The 20,467-nt window shown below is 34.2% G+C and overlaps 1 long non-coding RNA gene across 1 annotated transcript; it reads left to right on the forward strand.

Annotated features, from left to right (window-relative positions):
• The first annotated feature begins 2,866 nt into the window (after positions 1–2,866).
• On the forward strand, positions 2,867–3,849 carry LOC138929538 (uncharacterized). Its single transcript, XR_011445805.1, has 2 exons — positions 2,867–3,082; positions 3,142–3,849. It is a non-coding gene; the product is annotated as an uncharacterized lncRNA (long non-coding RNA).
• Positions 3,850–20,467: the final 16,618 nt, after the last annotated feature.

Consider the following 20,467-nt stretch of genomic DNA (forward strand, 5'->3'; position numbering starts at 1 on the left):
AAAGATCCGAGTCAGGAAGAGCACCCAATGAATATGACGCTGGCGAAGGCAGCAGCAATCTTATCACAAACCGAGGCCGTAACAGGAATGAACCAAGAAGAGGTCGAAGTTTGGGGCAACGCAGAGGTATGGTTACTAGGTCTCAGCAACGTAGTAACGTGGCGCAGCAGCGCGATAGAAGCGCTAATACACCATCAGTTCTCGATTCATCTAGAGCAGAGAGTGTCGAAGAAATAGGTAGAGTAGTTCAAGCAGCAATGCAGTCTCAGCAACAGAAGCTTATGCAGGATTTGACTCTTTTCATACAATCACAGATATCGAATTTGCAGCTCGAACAGAATGCCCAATCCCCGAGTAGGAGAAGCATGAACAATGTAACACAGGGACAAGCTTTCGCAGTAGGTCAAACTCAGCCAGGGTCAGGATTGAACTTACCGAACAGGGAGCGAAACGAGAGATTTGGGAATCGACAATCTAGTCGAAACTCTGAGAGGTCGCACACTTCGGTGCAGCCGGAGAAGGTGCCCGGCATTATCCAGAGTTGGCACATCAAATTTGATGGAGCCAAAGATGGCTTGCAGACAGAGGATTTTCTGTACAGAGTACAAGCACTAGCCCAACAAAACTTGAACGGAGATCATCAGCTTCTTTGTGATCACCTACATCTGTTCTTTGCCGGCAAAGCGAATGAGTGGTATTGGAAATTCCACCAAGCATGTATGAATTTTACATGGGCAGAGTTTTGCAGGGAATTTAGACAGAAATTTCGAGATGTGGATACAGACATGGACATATGGGAATCTATCAATAGTAGGCGTCAAGCAGACAGGGCACCATTCGAAGAGTACCAATTCCAAATAGAAAAGTTGGTTTCGCGCTTGAGTACTCGACTTTCAGAGCAGTCGTTAGTTGAACTGCTGATTCGACATGCGAAGCCATCGCTGAGGTACGAGTTGATGCATTTGCGCATAGATTCCTTAGTCACCTTAAGGGAAGAGATACGAACGCACGAACAGTTTTGTAAGCAGAATAGACCGCAGCAAGGGAAGAACCAAGTCGGAACACGACCTTATATTGCTCAACTAGAACAGGAATCCGAGGATGTAGGTCGAGAAGATGTGTCAGCCCTACAGACTAATCAGATAAGATGTTGGAACTGCGATAAGATAGGCCATAGGTTCGACGAGTGTCTCGAAGTTCGCAGCATCTTCTGTTATGGATGCGGAGCCAAAAACACTTTTAAGCCGAACTGTCAGCACTGTAGACCATCGGAAAACCGACAAAGGGATGCGTCGGCCAAAATCCACGCGTCGCATCCGAAACATTAAAATCCAGTAGTGGTACGCAGACAGAACCGTGTGAAGTTTTAAATCTGCAAGAAGTACACCCAAACACAGCAAAAGTTAACCAACCGTATCATATACGTGAAGCACAGTACGCTGAAGCCAGACGAAGAATATTCGCAGACGTTTGCAGCAGTATTGACACTCGCAAACCCGGACGTTCAACACTAAGAGCACGATCATTTTGGAACAAGGTTCGAAAGAACCGGAAAAAGTTGAAAGCAGCAGTTTTTATGAATTCCGATAACCGTTTATACACGGAAATCGATTTAGTGGGTAAGCGCTATGTGGCGTTACTCGATTCAGGAGCAACGATAAGCTGTATCGGAGGCAACGCTGCTAGAGACTTAGTTCAGAACCCAAATTTACGAAAATGTTCAGGTCGCATTAAAACCGCGAATAACTCCGAGTGCTCAGTCGTAGGCAGACTCGTGGCAGACATCAATTATCAAAATCGTACACATCCAGTCGAATTTTTTGTGATCCCAGGGCTGAAGCAAGATATATATCTGGGAGTTGATTTCTGGCGAGACTTCGGTCTATTGTCCAAAATAATGGAAGAGACCGGAAGTGTAGCTGAACTTGACGTAGGGCGAGACGAAGATCCGGACGATAGCCCGAAAACGCATGTCCTTTCGATCGAGCAACAGAAGAGGCTAGAGACTGTAATCTCTAAGCTTCCCTCTTACGAGTCAGAAGGATTAGGTCGAACTCAACTAATTGAACATTCCATAGACGTTGGTCAAGCGAAGCCGGTAAAACAGAGGCATTGGCCCATCTCACCAGCTAAGGAGAATCTTGTGTTTGCCGAAGTACAGAATATGATCATGAACGGAAAGGACTATGAATTACTAAGAAACATTAAGTCGTTACAGGATGATACTTTGTTGAAAACGCCTGATGTCATGCAGCTAGCACGTAATCAAGCACAGAAGAAAATTAGGGAAACGCATGAAAACAATGCAAAAGTTTATAATTTGCGCTCGCGTTCAGCATGTTTTAAAGTCGGTGACACTGTGTATGCCCGTAGTTTTGCGCAAAGCAATGCGGCTAAACAATTCAACAGTAAGCTGGCTCCAGTCTTTATGAAAGCGACAGTTACTAAGAAGCTTAGCCATATTTACTATGAATTAGAAAACGATGTCGGGAAATCCTTAGGGGTGTATCACCTGAAAGACATAAAGAGCTAGAACGATTCTTGTCTGACCTTTTTCAGTTAAAACCTCTTCGAGTAGGACTCTCGATGAGTGGTGTAGGGGTCAGAGGGTAAGGGCAGGGAAAACAAATAGGAAAATATAAATAAGTATAATCGTAAGTTTAAATGATAGAACCGACCCATCGAAACGCATATGCCGCGACTAGAGTGTAGGGTAGCGCCTTCCAGAACATGCCGTTTTTCTTCTACCTGCATTCGCAGCGCCAGCGAAATCGTACGATTTTTTGCTTATTTTTCCTTCCTCCAGTCCTTCGCTCGCGAGCATGGAGAGCGCGAGAGAGGATTTGGGAAAAGTCCCGTAGCTTTTGGCTCGTTTGCTATGCAAGGCACGCTGCGTGTAGAGAAATTTTGTGACGCTCGCTCACTTGAAATTGAAAACCAGAGCAAAGCACACGCATCGTAGATCATTTTTACTATAATAATTCCGGCACGTGGATTATACAGTTTCAATCGAATTAATAGTAAAGTGCCAGCAAGAGACCAGTGACAAAACTTAATAAGTGTTGTGCACGAGTGAGAACGGGTAAATATTAACTACGGAACGGCAGAGTTTATAGTGTAGTTAACCCTTTTGTTGTGCAGGGCTAGTTTGGCGCTAGGCGACGGCTCTTACGTCCTTCGCTAAGCGTGGCGTATCGCCGGCGTGGCAGCCACACGCGGCAAAAGTTGGCGATCAGCGAACAAGGCGGCGCGGCGCAACCGAGCGGCCATAACCTTACTCTTTGGAAGCCCTACGGCGGCAGCGACGTCGACGTGCAGCCCAACGCTGTGCGACCGAGCGGCCATAACCTAACTTTTCGGAGGCCCTACGGCGGCAGAGACGTCGACGTGCGGCCAACGCAGAACGTGCGCGTAACCCTACTTTTTGGGAACCTCTGCTTTGCCACGTCGGCTGCCAAGGAGCTATAGCGATCCGAGTGCGACCGCACTAAACCGGGAGCGAGAAATCTCCAAGAGTCAGACCAGAGGCGGCCTGTGTCTGAGTTCTCGGAGTAATGTAACCGGCCTCGTGCAGCCCCAACTAAGGCGATTCGGCTGTATGGACAGCGGCTAAGCATTACCTTTTCGAGCATAAGCCAGTAGGAACAGTGGAGGTGCAGCGAAGGTAGCTGAGCGGAGACTAGGCAGGAGCAGGCGCAGCCGGATAGAGAGCTCGCTTGAGCGGCAGGCATGTGACCTGTCGAAGAAGTTGGAGGCGCGTCGCGGTGAGCAGCGCGCTCCCGCTGGATGATTCCAGTAACCCGAAGGACGTAAAGTTTTGAGATCGATTAAATTTAGAGTGATGCGTAACATTAGATAGAAAGTAACTGATATTGTTGTTGCTTTTCTGCCGTTTAGCGTAATATGTGAATGCGAACGCGGGCGTCCCATTTAAATATCGTTTCTGAACTTTCCAACTAACAGCCATCAGCACCTGCAACTTCGATGGGCCCAACGAACCAGCAGCGGAGGATCTGAGCGTAAGTCAGTATATCGAAAGTAAATTGGCACCAAGGCCGCATATTTGATTTATTCTGTATATATATATATATCGATCGTATGTATAACTTAAACGGGATCCTAAGCGAGCCGCACATTTACGCGTTTGTTTATATGAATTTCAATTAACGTAGAGATAAATATCTAGGGATTAGATAAATTAAGAAAATGATTAATAATTATAAGAGACAGAATTATGAATTATCCTGAAGTTTAACGAAATAATAATGGAGTAAAAACTTTGGTCTATGTTAATACAGCAAGTGGATGTCGAATTACTTCAGAATGAGCTAAGATCGAAAAGATGAACTTAGTTAAGGGGTAACACTTAAATTATCAGAGTTTACCACGGCAGGGAGGGTAAAGACGTGGGGGCGGATGACACCACAGCCACCCACAACGCGAGTGTTCCTCTCTTATACCTACTCTTTAGGGTCCGTCCGTACGTCCGATTAATTCAACCGTTGACCAATCATTTAGTTTACAGAATGTGCACTTAAACTTTTATTACAGTAGTGAAAGGGTGTGACTTATAATCGGTGAGAAAGGCCCACGCCATATCCGACGAGCTTTGAACCGAGCATAGCAAGAAGTGCACAAATACCGATCCGATTGTACACTGGAAAACCCACAGTATCTAGTGAGCACCTGCCTCTTGGCTACTACAGGTTCTATAAATTTGACCAACAGCTCTTCAATGTCGACGTGAACTTGGGCCCAACTTTACGCACATATCATGGAGTGGATAATTAAAAGGTCGTGAGTACTAAATAAAACAACAACAAGAACAACAAATACCCATTATAAAAGTTCTATAAAATGCCGCTCTAGTGTCGTTTGAAATCTTGCTCTTGATCTATAATAATTTGAATTTTCTTTAATTGATATATAAATGCTTATTACTACTTCTTATTAAATATTAAATATTATGAATTAAACTATGGGTTAGGGAATAAATAGGAAAGAATAGAAGATAGATTAAGATTTGTTATTTGTAATTAAAATTAAATTTAGAATCAATGAAGATAAATTTGGAGAAATGGAATTACAAATGAAATAGAAATTTATTGAATATGAATGTTGAATAAATAATTATAATGGTTTGTCGAGTACTTGTGTCGGACATTTACTTTATTATGTGGTAGGGTTATTTGAACTCGGCTAAGGGACAATGAGGAATTTAAGCAACATTGTCATGGTAGGGAGGGTAAAGACTCATGGAATTATTAACACCTTAATTCCCAATACCTATCAGAATCCTTAGTTCAGCTTTAACGCGAGTCGGCGTGCATCCGTAGTATATTTATAGATTCAGTCTCCGATATTATTTCTCTAGTTCAGCTTGATTATGATTTATTGTTTTGAATAAGCCGCACTAATTAAATGTAGTAGCGTCGTACTATCCCTAGCTAAAAGAACCCCGACCTACGGCGAGCTAGACCCGAGCATAGCAAGAGTGCGCATCCCTAGCGAAGGAAGTACAAGGTCCTCTTTTATAGTAACTACCACCCTCTATAAAAAGGCCACATAATAAAAATATTTAAAACTACGTACACTACAAGTTTGAGGGGAGTGGATTTTGCATACCTGTCCGTAGAGCTTCGGCGTCTCGGGCATCTCCGTGGGGGCATTTAGCGGACCAAAAGAAGATCTGGCTGCTTTGGCAAAAAATACATCTGGAGTAGTTTTTGAATTAAAATACACATTTTGTGTATTTTGTTGGCGTGTAGCTGTCGCTCTTCGCATGCGACTCTTCAGCTCCTTGTAGACCTCACAGCCTCTGTAGTTAGCTGTATGGTTTCCTCCGCAGTTTCCACATTTTTTCGTGTTGGGGTCTTCTTTGTTCGCAGGGCAGTGTGCGGAGTTGTGGAAGTCTCCACAGACTACGCAGACTGACCGAAGGGTGCAGTATGTCCTTGGATGACCATACTCCTGGCAATTCGTGCATTGCACAGGACCGTTGCGTTTGTGAGGTTCTTCCACGGAGATTCTTCGATGCAGTAGGAACTGCAACTTGTAGATCGGGTGAACTTCATTCTTCTTTAGGGCTTTACTGTCTGGCTCAAGTTCGACTTTGAAAAGAGGTTGCGGCTTTTTGTTTTTGTTGATAATGTTGCTAACATTCTTGGCAAAGAAACCCTTGCCTTTCAGGGCTTCTAGTATCTCGGAGGGGGCGACATCTGGTTCAATTCCTTTCAGCACTACTTGCAGCCCCTTGCTGCTTTTTAGTTGGTAGGTGTAAAAGCTCTTTTTTGCTTCCTGCAGGCAATTAGACACAGCTCGAAAGTGTTCTTCTGTTTTGGTTTGAACTTTGGTTTCGCAGATGTTCCCTTTAATAATCGGAACAACATGAAAGTTTCCGTCCCCGACCACCGCAACAATTTTGTTGACCAGGGCGTTTGAACTTTTCTCCTTTATATATATAGGTGGGGGCTTTGGCTGTTTTTGAGTCTCCTGCTCCAGCTCTGCTTCATTATTCTCACCAGCTGCTAGCGGAGAAAATTTGTTGGTGTTGTTTGGGTCGTAGCTTTTGGTGACACAGTTGATCTTAGGCTTGTTACCAACCGTGTTATGGGGGCTAAGCTTACGCTTAATTTGGATGTAGCGATCCATGCCAGTCTGTATGGCCGGAACCGCTTGTTGCTTATCGGAGCTCACGGTTTTTGTTACCATTGTATTTTGCGCTGCGGCCGTTGGCACCGATTTCGCAATATTGGTCGTTGGTTTAGTTGTTGCTGTTGCTTTTGATGCGTTTGCAGAAATTGCAGCTCTGCTTTTTGTTGGTGCGTCTTCCATCGAAGCCGCTGGTGGTGGGGTTTGGCATTGGGAGCTCCAAGATGTAGGAGCTGGAATAAGTAGGGCGGGAGAGCAAGAGCGCGCTCTCGTGCCGTCGGCGGTCAGTAGAGCCGGGTTGGGCTTGGTAGACGTTTTTTCTGCTTCGATATCGCGAGTTGAGAAATAAGAGAAAACACCGTTTCTTTGGTTTACAGAGGTTCTACGCTCATTCTTTTGATCGCCGCTCATTATTTTGAGCTTGTTACGCGTGGCACAATATAAATGAACTTTGCAGCTCAAAAACACGTCTCACGCACTAGTGTCCGTATGTCATACGCACTGTAGGGCTTGGCCTAGCTGACAGTACGTAGTTTAGAGTTCCGAATTTACTTTTTCACCATGAAAAAACACTTCGAGAATAAACCCCGCGTAGCGGTCGTCCGTAAGCACGTCTGCACTCGATGAAGGTCGAATGCGAAATGAACAAATTTACAATTGAGTATGCAAATGTATTAGCCTTGTAAAAACTAATATAAATACAAACTCTGAAGTGGATACAGGCATTATTAGGTGAGTTGTGAACTTTTTGTTTACAAATTTACAATTGAGTATGCAAATGTATTAGCCTTGTAAAAACTAATATAAATACAAATTCCGAAGTGGATACAGGCATTATTAGCTGCGCTGTGAACTTTTTGTTTACAAATTTACAATTGAGTATGCCGTGTAAAAACTAATATAAATACAAATTCGGAAGTCGATACAGGCATTATTAGCTGAGCTGTGAACTTTTTGTTTACAAATTTACAATTGAGTATGCAAATGTATTAGCCGTGTAAAAACGAATATAAATACAAATTCTGCCGTGGATACATGCATTATTAGCGGAGTTGTGAACTTTTTGTTTACAAATTTACAATTGAGTATGCAAATGTATTAGCGATGTAAAAACTAATATAAATACAAATTCTGAAGTGGATACAGGCATTATTAGCTGAGTTGTGAACTTTTTGTTTACAAATTTACAATTGAGTATGCAAATGTATTAGCCTTGTAAAAACTAATATAAATACAAATTCTGCCGTGGATACATTCATTATTAGCGGAGTTGTGAACTTTTTGTTTACAAATTTACAATTGAGTATGCAAATGTATTAGCCTTGTAAAAACTAATATAAATACTAAATTCTGAAGTGGATACAGGCATTATTAGCTGAGTTGTGAACTTTTTGTTTACAAATTTGCAATTGAGTATGCAAATGTATTAGCCTTGTAAAAACTAATATAAATACAAATTCTGAAGTGGATACAGGCATTATTAGCTGAGTTGTGAACTTTTTGTTTACAAATTTACAATTGAGTATGCAAATGTATTAGCCTTGTAAAAACTAATATAAATACAAATTCTGAAGTGGATACAGGCATTATTAGCTGAGTTGTGAACTTTTTGTTTACAAATTTACAATTGAGTATGCAAATGTATTAGCCTTGTAAAAACTAATATAAGTACAAATTCTGCCATGGATACATGCATTATTACCTGAGTTGTGAACTTTTTGTTTACAAATTTCATTATTAGCTGAGCTGTGAACTTTTTGTTTACAAATTTACAATTGAGTATGCAAATGTATTAGCCTTGTAAAAACTAATATAAATACAAATTCTGCCGTGGATACATGCATTATTAGCGGAGTTGTGAACTTTTTGTTTACAAATTCACAATTGAGTATGCAAATGTATTAGCCGTGTAAAAACTATACACATTCCTAAGTGGATACATGCATTATTAGCTGAGTTGTGAACTTTTTGTTTACAAATTTCATTATTAGCTGAGATGTGAACTTTTTGTTTACAAATTTACAATTTAGTATGCAAATGTAATAGACGTGTAAAAACTATTATAAATACAAATTCTAAAGTGGATACATGCATTATTAGCTGAGATGTGAACTTTTTGTTTTCAAATTTACAATTGAGTATGCAAATGTATTAGCCTTGTAAAAACTAATATAAATACAAATTCTGCCGTGGATACATGCATTATTAGCGGAGTTGTGAACTTTTTGTTTACAAATTTACAATTGAGTATGCAAATGTATTAGCCATGTAAAAACTAATATAAATACAAATTCTGAAGTGGATACAGGCATTATTAGCTGAGTTGTGAACTTTTTGTTTACAAATTTACAATTGAGTATGCAAATGTATTAGCCTTCTAAAAACTAATATAAGTACAAATTCTGCCGTGGATACATGCATTATTAGCGGAGTTGTGAACTTTTTGTTTACAAATTTACAATTGAGTATGCAAATGTATTAGCCATGTAAAAACTAATATAAATACTAAATTCTGAAGTGGATACAGGCATTATTAGCTGAGTTGTGAACTTTTTGTTTACAAATTTACAATTGAGTATGCAAATGTATTAGCCTTATAAAAACTAATATAAGTACAAATTCTGCCGTGGATATATGCATTATTACCTGAGTTGTGAACTTTTTGTTTACAAATTTCATTATTAGCTGAGATGTGAACTTTTTGTTTACAAATTTACAATTGAGTATGCAAATGTATTAGCCATGTAAAAACTAATATAAATAAAAATTCTGAAGTGGATACAGGCATTATTAGCTGAGTTGTGAACTTTTTGTTTACAAATTTACAATTGAGTATGCAAATGTATTAGCCTTGTAAAAACTAATATAAATACAAATTCTGCCGTGGATACATGCATTATTAGCGGAGTTGTGAACTTTTTGTTTACAAATTCACAATTGAGTATGCAAATGTATTAGCCGTGTAAAAACTATACACATTCTTAAGTGGATACATGCATTATTAGCTGAGTTGTGAACTTTTTGTTTACAAATTTCATTATTAGCTGAGATGTGAACTTTTTGTTTACAAATTTACAATTTAGTATGCAAATGTATTAGCCGTGTAAAAACTATTATAAATACAAATTCTAAAGTGGATACATGCATTATTAGCTGAGATGTGAACTTTTTGTTTTCAAATTTACAATTGAGTATGCAAATCTATTAGCCGTGTAAAAACTGTTATAAATACAAATTCTGAAGTGGATTATGCATTATTATCTGAGTTGTGAACTTTTTGTTTACAAATTTACAATTGAGTATGCAAATGTATTAGCCTTGTAAAAACTAATATAAATACAAATTCTGAAGAGGATACAGGCATTATTAGCTGAGCTGTGACCTTTTTGTTTACAAATTTACAATTGAGTATGCAAATGTATTAGCCATGTAAAAACTAATGTAAATACAAATTCTGAAGTGGATACAGGCATTATTAGCTGAGTTGTGAACTTTTTGTTTACAAATTTACAATTGAGTATGCAAATGTATTAGCCTTGTAAAAACTAATATAAATACAAATTCTGCCGTGGATACATACATTATTAGCGGAGTTGTGAACTTTTTGTTTACAAATTTACAATTGAGTATGCAAATGTATTAGCCATGTAAAAACTAATATAAATACAAATTCTGAAGTGGATACAGGCATTATTAGCTGAGCTGTGAACTTTTTGTTTACAAATTTACAATTGAGTATGCAAATGTATTAGCCTTGTAAAAACTAATATAAATACAAATTCTGAAGTGGATACAGGCATTATTAGCTGAGTTGTGAACTTTTTGTTTACAAATTTACAATAGAGTATGCAAATGTATTAGCCTTGTAAAAACTAATATAAATACAAATTCTGCCGTGGATACATGCATTATTAGCGGAGTTGTGAACTTTTTGTTTACAAATTTACAATTGAGTATGCAAATGTATTAGCCATGTAAAAACTAATATAAATACAAATTCTGAAGTGGATACAGGCATTATTAGCTGAGTTGTGAACTTTTTGTTTACAAATTTACAATTGAGTATGCAAATGTATTAGCCATGTAAAAACTAATATAAGTACAAATTCTACCATGGATACATGCATTATTAGCTGAGTTGTGAACTTTTTGTTTACAAATTTACAATTGAGTATGCAAATGTATTAGCCATGTAAAAACTAATATAAATACTAAATTCTGAAGTGGATACAGGCATTATTAGCTGAGTTGTGAACTTTTTGTTTACAAATTTACAATTGAGTATGCAAATGTATTAGGCTTGTAAAAACTAATATAAATACAAATTCTGAAGTGGATACAGGCATTATTAGCGGAGTTGTGAACTTTTTGTTTACAAATTTACAATTGAGTATGCCGTGTAAAAACTAATATAAATACAAATTCGGAAGTCGATACAGGCATTATTAGCTGAGCTGTGAACTTTTTGTTTACAAATTTACAATTGAGTATGCAAATGTATTAGCCTTGTAAAAACTAATATAAACACAAATTCTGAAGTGGATACAGGCATTATTAGCGGAGTTGTGAACTTTTTGTTTACAAATTTACAATTGAGTATGCAAATGTATTAGCCATGTAAAAACTAATATAAATACAAATTCTGAAGTGGATACAGGCATTATTAGCTGAGTTGTGAACTTTTTGTTTACAAATTTACAATTAAGTATGCAAATGTATTAGCCTTGTAAAAACTAATATAAATACAAATTCTGCCGTGGATACATTCATTATTAGCGGAGTTGTGAACTTTTTGTTTACAAATTTACAATTGAGTATGCAAATGTATTAGCCATGTAAAAACTAATATAAATACTAAATTCTGAAGTGGATACAGGCATTATTAGCTGAGTTGTGAACTTTTTGTTTACAAATTTACAATTGAGTATGCAAATGTATTAGCCTTATAAAAACTAATATAAGTACAAATTCTGCCGTGGATACATGCATTATTACCTGAGTTGTGAACTTTTTGTTTACAAATTTCATTATTAGCTGAGATGTGAACTTTTTGTTTACAAATTTACAATTGAGTATGTAAATGTATTAGCCATGTAAAAACTAATATAAATACAAATTCTGCCGTGGATACATTCATTATTAGCGGAGTTGTGAACTTTTTGTTTACAAATTTACAATTGAGTATGCAAATGTATTAGCCTTGTAAAAACTAATATAAATACAAATTCTGAAGTGGATACAGGCATTATTAGCTGAGTTGTGAACTTTTTGTTTACAAATTTACAATTGAGTATGCAAATGTATTAGCCTTGTAAAAACTAATATAAATACAAATTCTGCCGTGGACACATGCATTATTAGCGGAGTTGTGAACTTTTTGTTTACAAATTTACAATTGAGTATGCAAATGTATTAGCCATGTAAAAACTAATATAAATACAAATTCTGCCGTGGATACAGGCATTATTAGCTGAGTTGTGAACTTTTTGTTTACAAATTTACAATTGAGTATGCAAATGTATTAGCCTTGTAAAAACTAATATAAATACAAATTCTGAAGTGGATACAGGCATTATTAGCTGAGTTGTGAACTTTTTGTTTACAAATTTACAATTGAGTACGCAAATGTATTAGCCTTGTAAAAACTAATATAAATACAAATTCTGCCGTGGATACATTCATTATTAGCGGAGTTGTGAACTTTTTGTTTACAAATTTACAATTGAGTATGCAAATGTATTAGCCTTGTAAAAACTAATATAAATACAAATTCTGAAGTGGATACAGGCATTATTAGCTGAGTTGTGAACTTTTTGTTTACAAATTTACAATTGAGTATGCAAATGTATTAGCCTTGTAAAAACTAATATAAGTACAAATTCTACCATGGATACATGCAATATTAGCTGAGTTGTGAACTTTTTGTTTACAAATTTACAATTGAGTATGCAAATGTATTAGCCATGTAAAAACTAATATAAATACTAAATTCTGAAGTGGATACAGGCATTATTAGCTGAGTTGTGAACTTTTTGTTTACAAATTTACAATTGAGTATGCAAATGTATTAGCCTTATAAAAACTAATATAAGTACAAATTCTGAAGTGGATACAGGCATTATTAGCTGAGTTGTGAACTTTTTGTTTACAAATTTACAATTGAGTATGCAAATGTATTAGCCTTGTAAAAACTAATATAAATACAAATTCTGCCGTGGATACATGCATTATTAGCGGAGTTGTGAACTTTTTGTTTACAAATTTACAATTGAGTATGCCGTGTAAAAACTAATATAAATACAAATTCGGAAGTCGATACAGGCATTATTAGCTGAGTTGTGAACTTTTTGTTTACAAATTTACAATTGAGTATGCAAATGTATTAGCCTTGTAAAAACTAATATAAGTACAAATTCTACCATGGATACATGCAATATTAGCTGAGTTGTGAACTTTTTGTTTACAAATTTACAATTGAGTATGCAAATGTATTAGCCATGTAAAAACTAATATAAATACTAAATTCTGAAGTGGATACAGGCATTATTAGCTGAGTTGTGAACTTTTTGTTTACAAATTTTACAATTGAGTATGCAAATGTATTAGCCTTATAAAAACTAATATAAGTACAAATTCTGCCGTGGATACATGCATTATTACCTGAGTTGTGAACTTTTTGTTTACAAATTTCATTATTAGCTGAGATGTGAACTTTTTGTTTACAAATTTACAATTGAGTATGCAAATGTATTAGCCATGTAAAAACTAATATAAATACAAATTCTGCCGTGGATACATTCATTATTAGCGGAGTTGTGAACTTTTTGTTTACAAATTTACAATTGAGTATGCAAATGTATTAGCCTTGTAAAAACTAATATAAATACAAATTCTGAAGTGGATACAGGCATTATTAGCTGAGTTGTGAACTTTTTGTTTACAAATTTACAATTGAGTATGCAAATGTATTAGCCTTGTAAAAACTAATATAAATACAAATTCTGCCGTGGATACATGCATTATTAGCGGAGTTGTGAACTTTTTGTTTACAAATTTACAATTGAGTATGCAAATGTATTAGCCATGTAAAAACTAATATAAATACAAATTCTGCCGTGGATACAGGCATTATTAGCTGAGTTGTGAACTTTTTGTTTACAAATTTATAATTGAGTATGCAAATGTATTAGCCTTGTAAAAACTAATATAAATACAAATTCTGAAGTGGATACAGGCATTATTAGCTGAGTTGTGAACTTTTTGTTTACAAATTTACAATTGAGTAAGCAAATGTATTAGCCTTGTAAAAACTAATATAAATACAAATTCTGCCGTGGATACATTCATTATTAGCGGAGTTGTGAACTTTTTGTTTACAAATTTACAATTGAGTATGCAAATGTATTAGCCTTGTAAAAACTAATATAAATACAAATTCTGAAGTGGATACAGGCATTATTAGCTGAGTTGTGAACTTTTTGTTTACAAATTTACAATTGAGTATGCAAATGTATTAGCCTTGTAAAAACTAATATAAATACAAATTCTGCCGTGGATACATGCATTATTAGCGGAGTTGTGAACTTTTTGTTTACAAATTTACAATTGAGTATGCAAATGTATTAGCCATGTAAAAACTAATATAAATACTAAATTCTGGAGTGGATACAGGCATTATTAGCTGAGTTGTGAACTTTTTGTTTACAAATTTACAATTGAGTATGCAAATGTATTAGGCTTGTAAAAACTAATATAAATACAAATTCTGAAGTGGATACAGGCATTATTAGCTGAGTTGTGAACTTTTTGTTTACAAATTTACAATTGAGTATGCAAATGTATTAGCCTTGTAAAAACTAATATAAATACAAATTCTGAAGTGGATACAGGCATTATTAGCTGCGCTGTGAACTTTTTGTTTACAAATTTACAATTGAGTATGCCGTGTAAAAACTAATATAAATACAAATTCGGAAGTCGATACAGGCATTATTAGCTGAGCTGTGAACTTTTTGTTTACAAATTTACAATTGAGTATGAAAATGTATTAGCCTTGTAAAAACTAATATAAATACAAATTCTGAAGTGGATACAGGCATTATTAGCGGAGTTGTGAACTTTTTGTTTACAAATTTACAATTGAGTATGCAAATGTATTAGCCTTGTAAAAACTAATATAAATACAAATTCTGAAGTGGATACAGGCATTATTAGCTGAGTTGTGAACTTTTTGTTTACAAATTTACAATTGAGTATGCAAATGTATTAGCCTTGTAAAAACTAATATAAATACAAATTCTGCCGTGGATACATGCATTATTAGCGGAGTTGTGAACTTTTTGTTTACAAATTTACAATTGAGTATGCAAATGTATTAGCCATGTAAAAACTAATATAAATACAAATTCTGCCGTGGATACAGGCATTATTAGCTGAGTTGTGAACTTTTTGTTTACAAATTTACAATTGAGTATGCAAATGTATTAGCCTTGTAAAAACTAATATAAATACAAATTCTGAAGTGGATACAGGCATTATTAGCTGAGTTGTGAACTTTTTGCTTACAAATTTACAATTGAGTACGCAAATGTATTAGCCTTGTAAAAACTAATATAAATACAAATTCTGCCGTGGATACATTCATTATTAGCGGAGTTGTGAACTTTTTGTTTACAAATTTACAATTGAGTATGCAAATGTATTAGCCTTGTAAAAACTAATATAAATACAAATTCTGAAGTGGATACAGGCATTATTAGCTGAGTTGTGAACTTTTTGTTTACAAATTTACAATTGAGTATGCAAATGTATTAGCCTTGTAAAAACTAATATAAGTACAAATTCTACCATGGATACATGCAATATTAGCTGAGTTGTGAACTTTTTGTTTACAAATTTACAATTGAGTATGCAAATGTATTAGCCATGTAAAAACTAATATAAATACTAAATTCTGAAGTGGATACACAGGCATTATTAGCTGAGTTGTGAACTTTTTGTTTACAAATTTACAATTGAGTATGCAAATGTATTAGCCTTATAAAAACTAATATAAGTACAAATTCTGCCGTGGATACATGCATTATTACCTGAGTTGTGAACTTTTTGTTTACAAATTTCATTATTAGCTGAGATGTGAACTTTTTGTTTACAAATTTACAATTGAGTATGCAAGTGTATTAGCCATGTAAAAACTAATATAAATACAAATTCTGCCGTGGATACATTCATTATTAGCGGAGTTGTGAACTTTTTGTTTACAAATTTACAATTGAGTATGCAAATGTATTAGCCTTGTAAAAACTAATATAAATACAAATTCTGAAGTGGATACAGGCATTATTAGCTGAGTTGTGAACTTTTTGTTTACAAATTTACAATTGAGTATGCAAATGTATTAGCCTTGTAAAAACTAATATAAATACAAATTCTGCCGTGGATACATGCATTATTAGCGGAGTTGTGAACTTTTGTTTACAAATTTACAATTGAGTATGCAAATGTATTAGCCATGTAAAAACTAATATAAATACAAATTCTGCCGTGGATACATTCATTATTAGCGGAGTTGTGAACTTTTTGTTTACAAATTTACAATTGAGTATGCAAATGTATTAGCCTTGTAAAAACTAATATAAATACAAATTCTGAAGTGGATACAGGCATTATTAGCTGAGTTGTGAACTTTTTGTTTACAAATTTACAATTGAGTATGCAAATGTATTAGCCTTGTAAAAACTAATATAAATACAAATTCTGCCGTGGATACATGCATTATTAGCGGAGTTGTGAACTTTTTGTTTACAAATTTACAATTGAGTATGCCGTGTAAAAACTAATATAAATACAAATTCGGAAGTCGATACAGGCATTATTAGCTGAGTTGTGAACTTTTTGTTTACAAATTTACAATTGAGTATGCAAATGTATTAGCCTTGTAAAAACTAATATAAGTACAAATTCTACCAGGATACATGCAATATTAGCTGAGTTGTGAACTTTTTGTTTACAAATTTACAATTGAGTATGCAAATGTATTAGCCATGTAAAAACTAATATAAATACTAAATTCTGAAGTGGATACAGGCATTATTAGCTGAGTTGTGAACTTTTTGTTTACAAATTTTACAATTGAGTATGCAAATGTATTAGCCTTATAAAAACTAATATAAGTACAAATTCTGCCGTGGATACATGCATTATTACCTGAGTTGTGAACTTTTTGTTTACAAATTTCATTATTAGCTGAGATGTGAACTTTTTGTTTACAAATTTACAATTGAGTATGCAAATGTATTAGCCATGTAAAAACTAATATAAATACAAATTCTGCCGTGGATACATTCATTATTAGCGGAGTTGTGAACTTTTTGTTTACAAATTTACAATTGAGTATGCAAATGTATTAGCCTTGTAAAAACTAATATAAATACAAATTCTGAAGTGGATACAGGCATTATTAGCTGAGTGAACTTTTTGTTTACAAATTTACAATTGAGTATGCAAATGTATTAGCCTTGTAAAAACTAATATAAATACAAATTCTGCCGTGGATACATGCATTATTAGCGGAGTTGTGAACTTTTTGTTTACAAATTTACAATTGAGTATGCAAATGTATTAGCCATGTAAAAACTAATATAAATACAAATTCTGCCGTGGATACAGGCATTATTAGCTGAGTTGTGAACTTTTTGTTTACAAATTTATAATTGAGTATGCAAATGTATTAGCCTTGTAAAAACTAATATAAATACAAATTCTGAAGTGGATACAGGCATTATTAGCTGAGTTGTGAACTTTTTGTTTACAAATTTACAATTGAGTAAGCAAATGTATTAGCCTTGTAAAAACTAATATAAATACAAATTCTGCCGTGGATACATTCATTATTAGCGGAGTTGTGAACTTTTTGTTTACAAATTTACAATTGAGTATGCAAATGTATTAGCCTTGTAAAAACTAATAAAATACAAATTCTGAAGTGGATACAGGCATTATTAGCTGAGTTGTGAACTTTTTGTTTACAAATTTACAATTGAGTATGCAAATGTATTAGCCTTGTAAAAACTAATATAAATACAAATTCTGCCGTGGATACATGCATTATTAGCGGAGTTGTGAACTTTTTGTTTACAAATTTACAATTGAGTATGCAAATGTATTAGCCATGTAAAAACTAATATAAATACTAAATTCTGGAGTGGATACAGGCATTATTAGCTGAGTTGTGAACTTTTTGTTTACAAATTTACAATTGAGTATGCAAATGTATTAGGCTTGTAAAAACTAATATAAATACAAATTCTGAAGTGGATACAGGCATTATTAGCTGAGTTGTGAACTTTTTGTTTACAAATTTACAATTGAGTATGCAAATGTATTAGCCTTGTAAAAACTAATATAAATACAAATTCTGAAGTGGATACAGGCATTATTAGCTGCGCTGTGAACTTTTTGTTTACAAATTTACAATTGAGTATGCCGTGTAAAAACTAATATAAATACAAATTCGGAAGTCGATACAGGCATTATTAGCTGAGCTGTGAACTTTTTGTTTACAAATTTACAATTGAGTATGAAAATGTATTAGCCTTGTAAAAACTAATATAAATACAAATTCTGAAGTGGATACAGGCATTATTAGCGGAGTTGTGAACTTTTTGTTTACAAATTTACAATTGAGTATGCAAATGTATTAGCCTTGTAAAAACTAATATAAATACAAATTCTGAAGTGGATACAGGCATTATTAGCTGAGTTGTGAACTTTTTGTTTACAAATTTACAATTGAGTATGCAAATGTATTAGCCTTGTAAAAACTAATATAAATACAAATTCTGCCGTGGATACATGCATTATTAGCGGAGTTGTGAACTTTTTGTTTACAAATTTACAATTGAGTATGCAAATGTATTAGCCATGTAAAAACTAATATAAATACAAATTCTGCCGTGGATACAGGCATTATTAGCTGAGTTGTGAACTTTTTGTTTACAAATTTACAATTGAGTATGCAAATGTATTAGCCTTGTAAAAACTAATATAAATACAAATTCTGAAGTGGATACAGGCATTATTAGCTGAGTTGTGAACTTTTTGTTTACAAATTTACAATTGAGTATGCAAATGTATTAGCCTTGTAAAAACTAATATAAATACAAATTCTGCCGTGGATACATTCATTATTAGCGGAGTTGTGAACTTTTTGTTTACAAATTTACAATTGAGTATGCAAATGTATTAGCCTTGTAAAAACTAATATAAATACAAATTCTGAAGTGGATACAGGCATTATTAGCTGAGTTGTGAACTTTTTGTTTACAAATTTACAATTGAGTATGCAAATGTATTAGCCTTGTAAAAACTAATATAAGTACAAATTCTACCATGGATACATGCATTATTAGCTGAGTTGTGAACTTTTTGTTTACAAATTTACAATTGAGTATGCAAATGTATTAGCCATGTAAAAACTAATATAAATACTAAATTCTGAAGTGGATACAGGCATTATTAGCTGAGTTGTGAACTTTTTGTTTACAAATTTACAATTGAGTATGCAAATGTATTAGCCTTGTAAAAACTAATATAAGTACAAATTCTGCCGTGGATACATGCATTATTACCTGAGTTGTGAACTTTTTGTTTACAAATTTCATTATTAGCTGAGATGTGAACTTTTTGTTTACAAATTTACAATTGAGTATGCAAGTGTATTAGCCATGTAAAAACTAATATAAATACAAATTCTGAAGTGGATACAGGCATTATTAGCGAGTTGTGAACTTTTTGTTTACAAATTTACAATTGAGTATGCAAATGTATTAGCCTTGTAAAAACTAATATAAATACAAATTCTGAAGTGGATACAGGCATTATTAGCTGAGTTGTGAACTTTTTGTTTACAAATTTACAATTGAGTATGCAAATGTATTAGCCTTGTAAAAACTAATATAAATACAAATTCTGCCGTGGATACATGCATTATTAGCGGAGTTGTGAACTTTTTGTTTACAAATTTACAATTGAGTAAGCCGTGTAAAAAAACTAATATACATACAAAATCTGAAGTGGATACAGGCATTATTAGCTGAGTTGTGAACTTTTTGTTTACAAATTTACAATTGAGTATGCAAATGTATTAGCCTTGTAAAAACTAATATAAATACAAATTCTGCCGTGGATACATGCATTATTAGCTGGGTTGTGAACTTTTTGTTTACAAATTTACAATTGAGTATGCAAATGTATTAGCCATGTAAAAACTAATATAAATACTAAATTCGGAAGTGGATACAGGCATTATTAGCTGAGTTGTGAACTTTTTGTTTACAAATTTACAATTGAGTATGCAAATGTATTAGCCTTATAAAAACTAATATAAGTACAAATTCTGCCGTGGATACATGCATTATTACCTGAGTTGTGAACTTTTTGTTTACAAATTTCATTATTAGCTGAGATGTGAACTTTTTTACAAATTTACAATTGAGTATGCAAATGTATTAGCCATGTAAAAACTAATATAAATACAAATTCTGCCGTGGATACATTCATTATTAGCGGAGTTGTGAACTTTTTGTTTACAAATTTACAATTGAGTATGCAAATGTATTAGCCTTGTAAAAACTAATATAAATACAAATTCTGAAGTGGATACAGGCATTATTAGCTGAGTTGTGAACTTTTTGTTTACAAATTTACAATTGAGTATGCAAATGTATTAGCCTTGTAAAAACTAATATAAATACAAATTCTGCCGTGGATACATGCATTATTAGCGGAGTTGTGAACTTTTTGTTTACAAATTTAC

The sequence above is a fragment of the Drosophila kikkawai genome, unplaced genomic scaffold, assembly GCF_030179895.1.
Source record: "Drosophila kikkawai strain 14028-0561.14 unplaced genomic scaffold, DkikHiC1v2 scaffold_299, whole genome shotgun sequence".
Taxonomy (NCBI): domain Eukaryota; kingdom Metazoa; phylum Arthropoda; class Insecta; order Diptera; family Drosophilidae; genus Drosophila; species Drosophila kikkawai.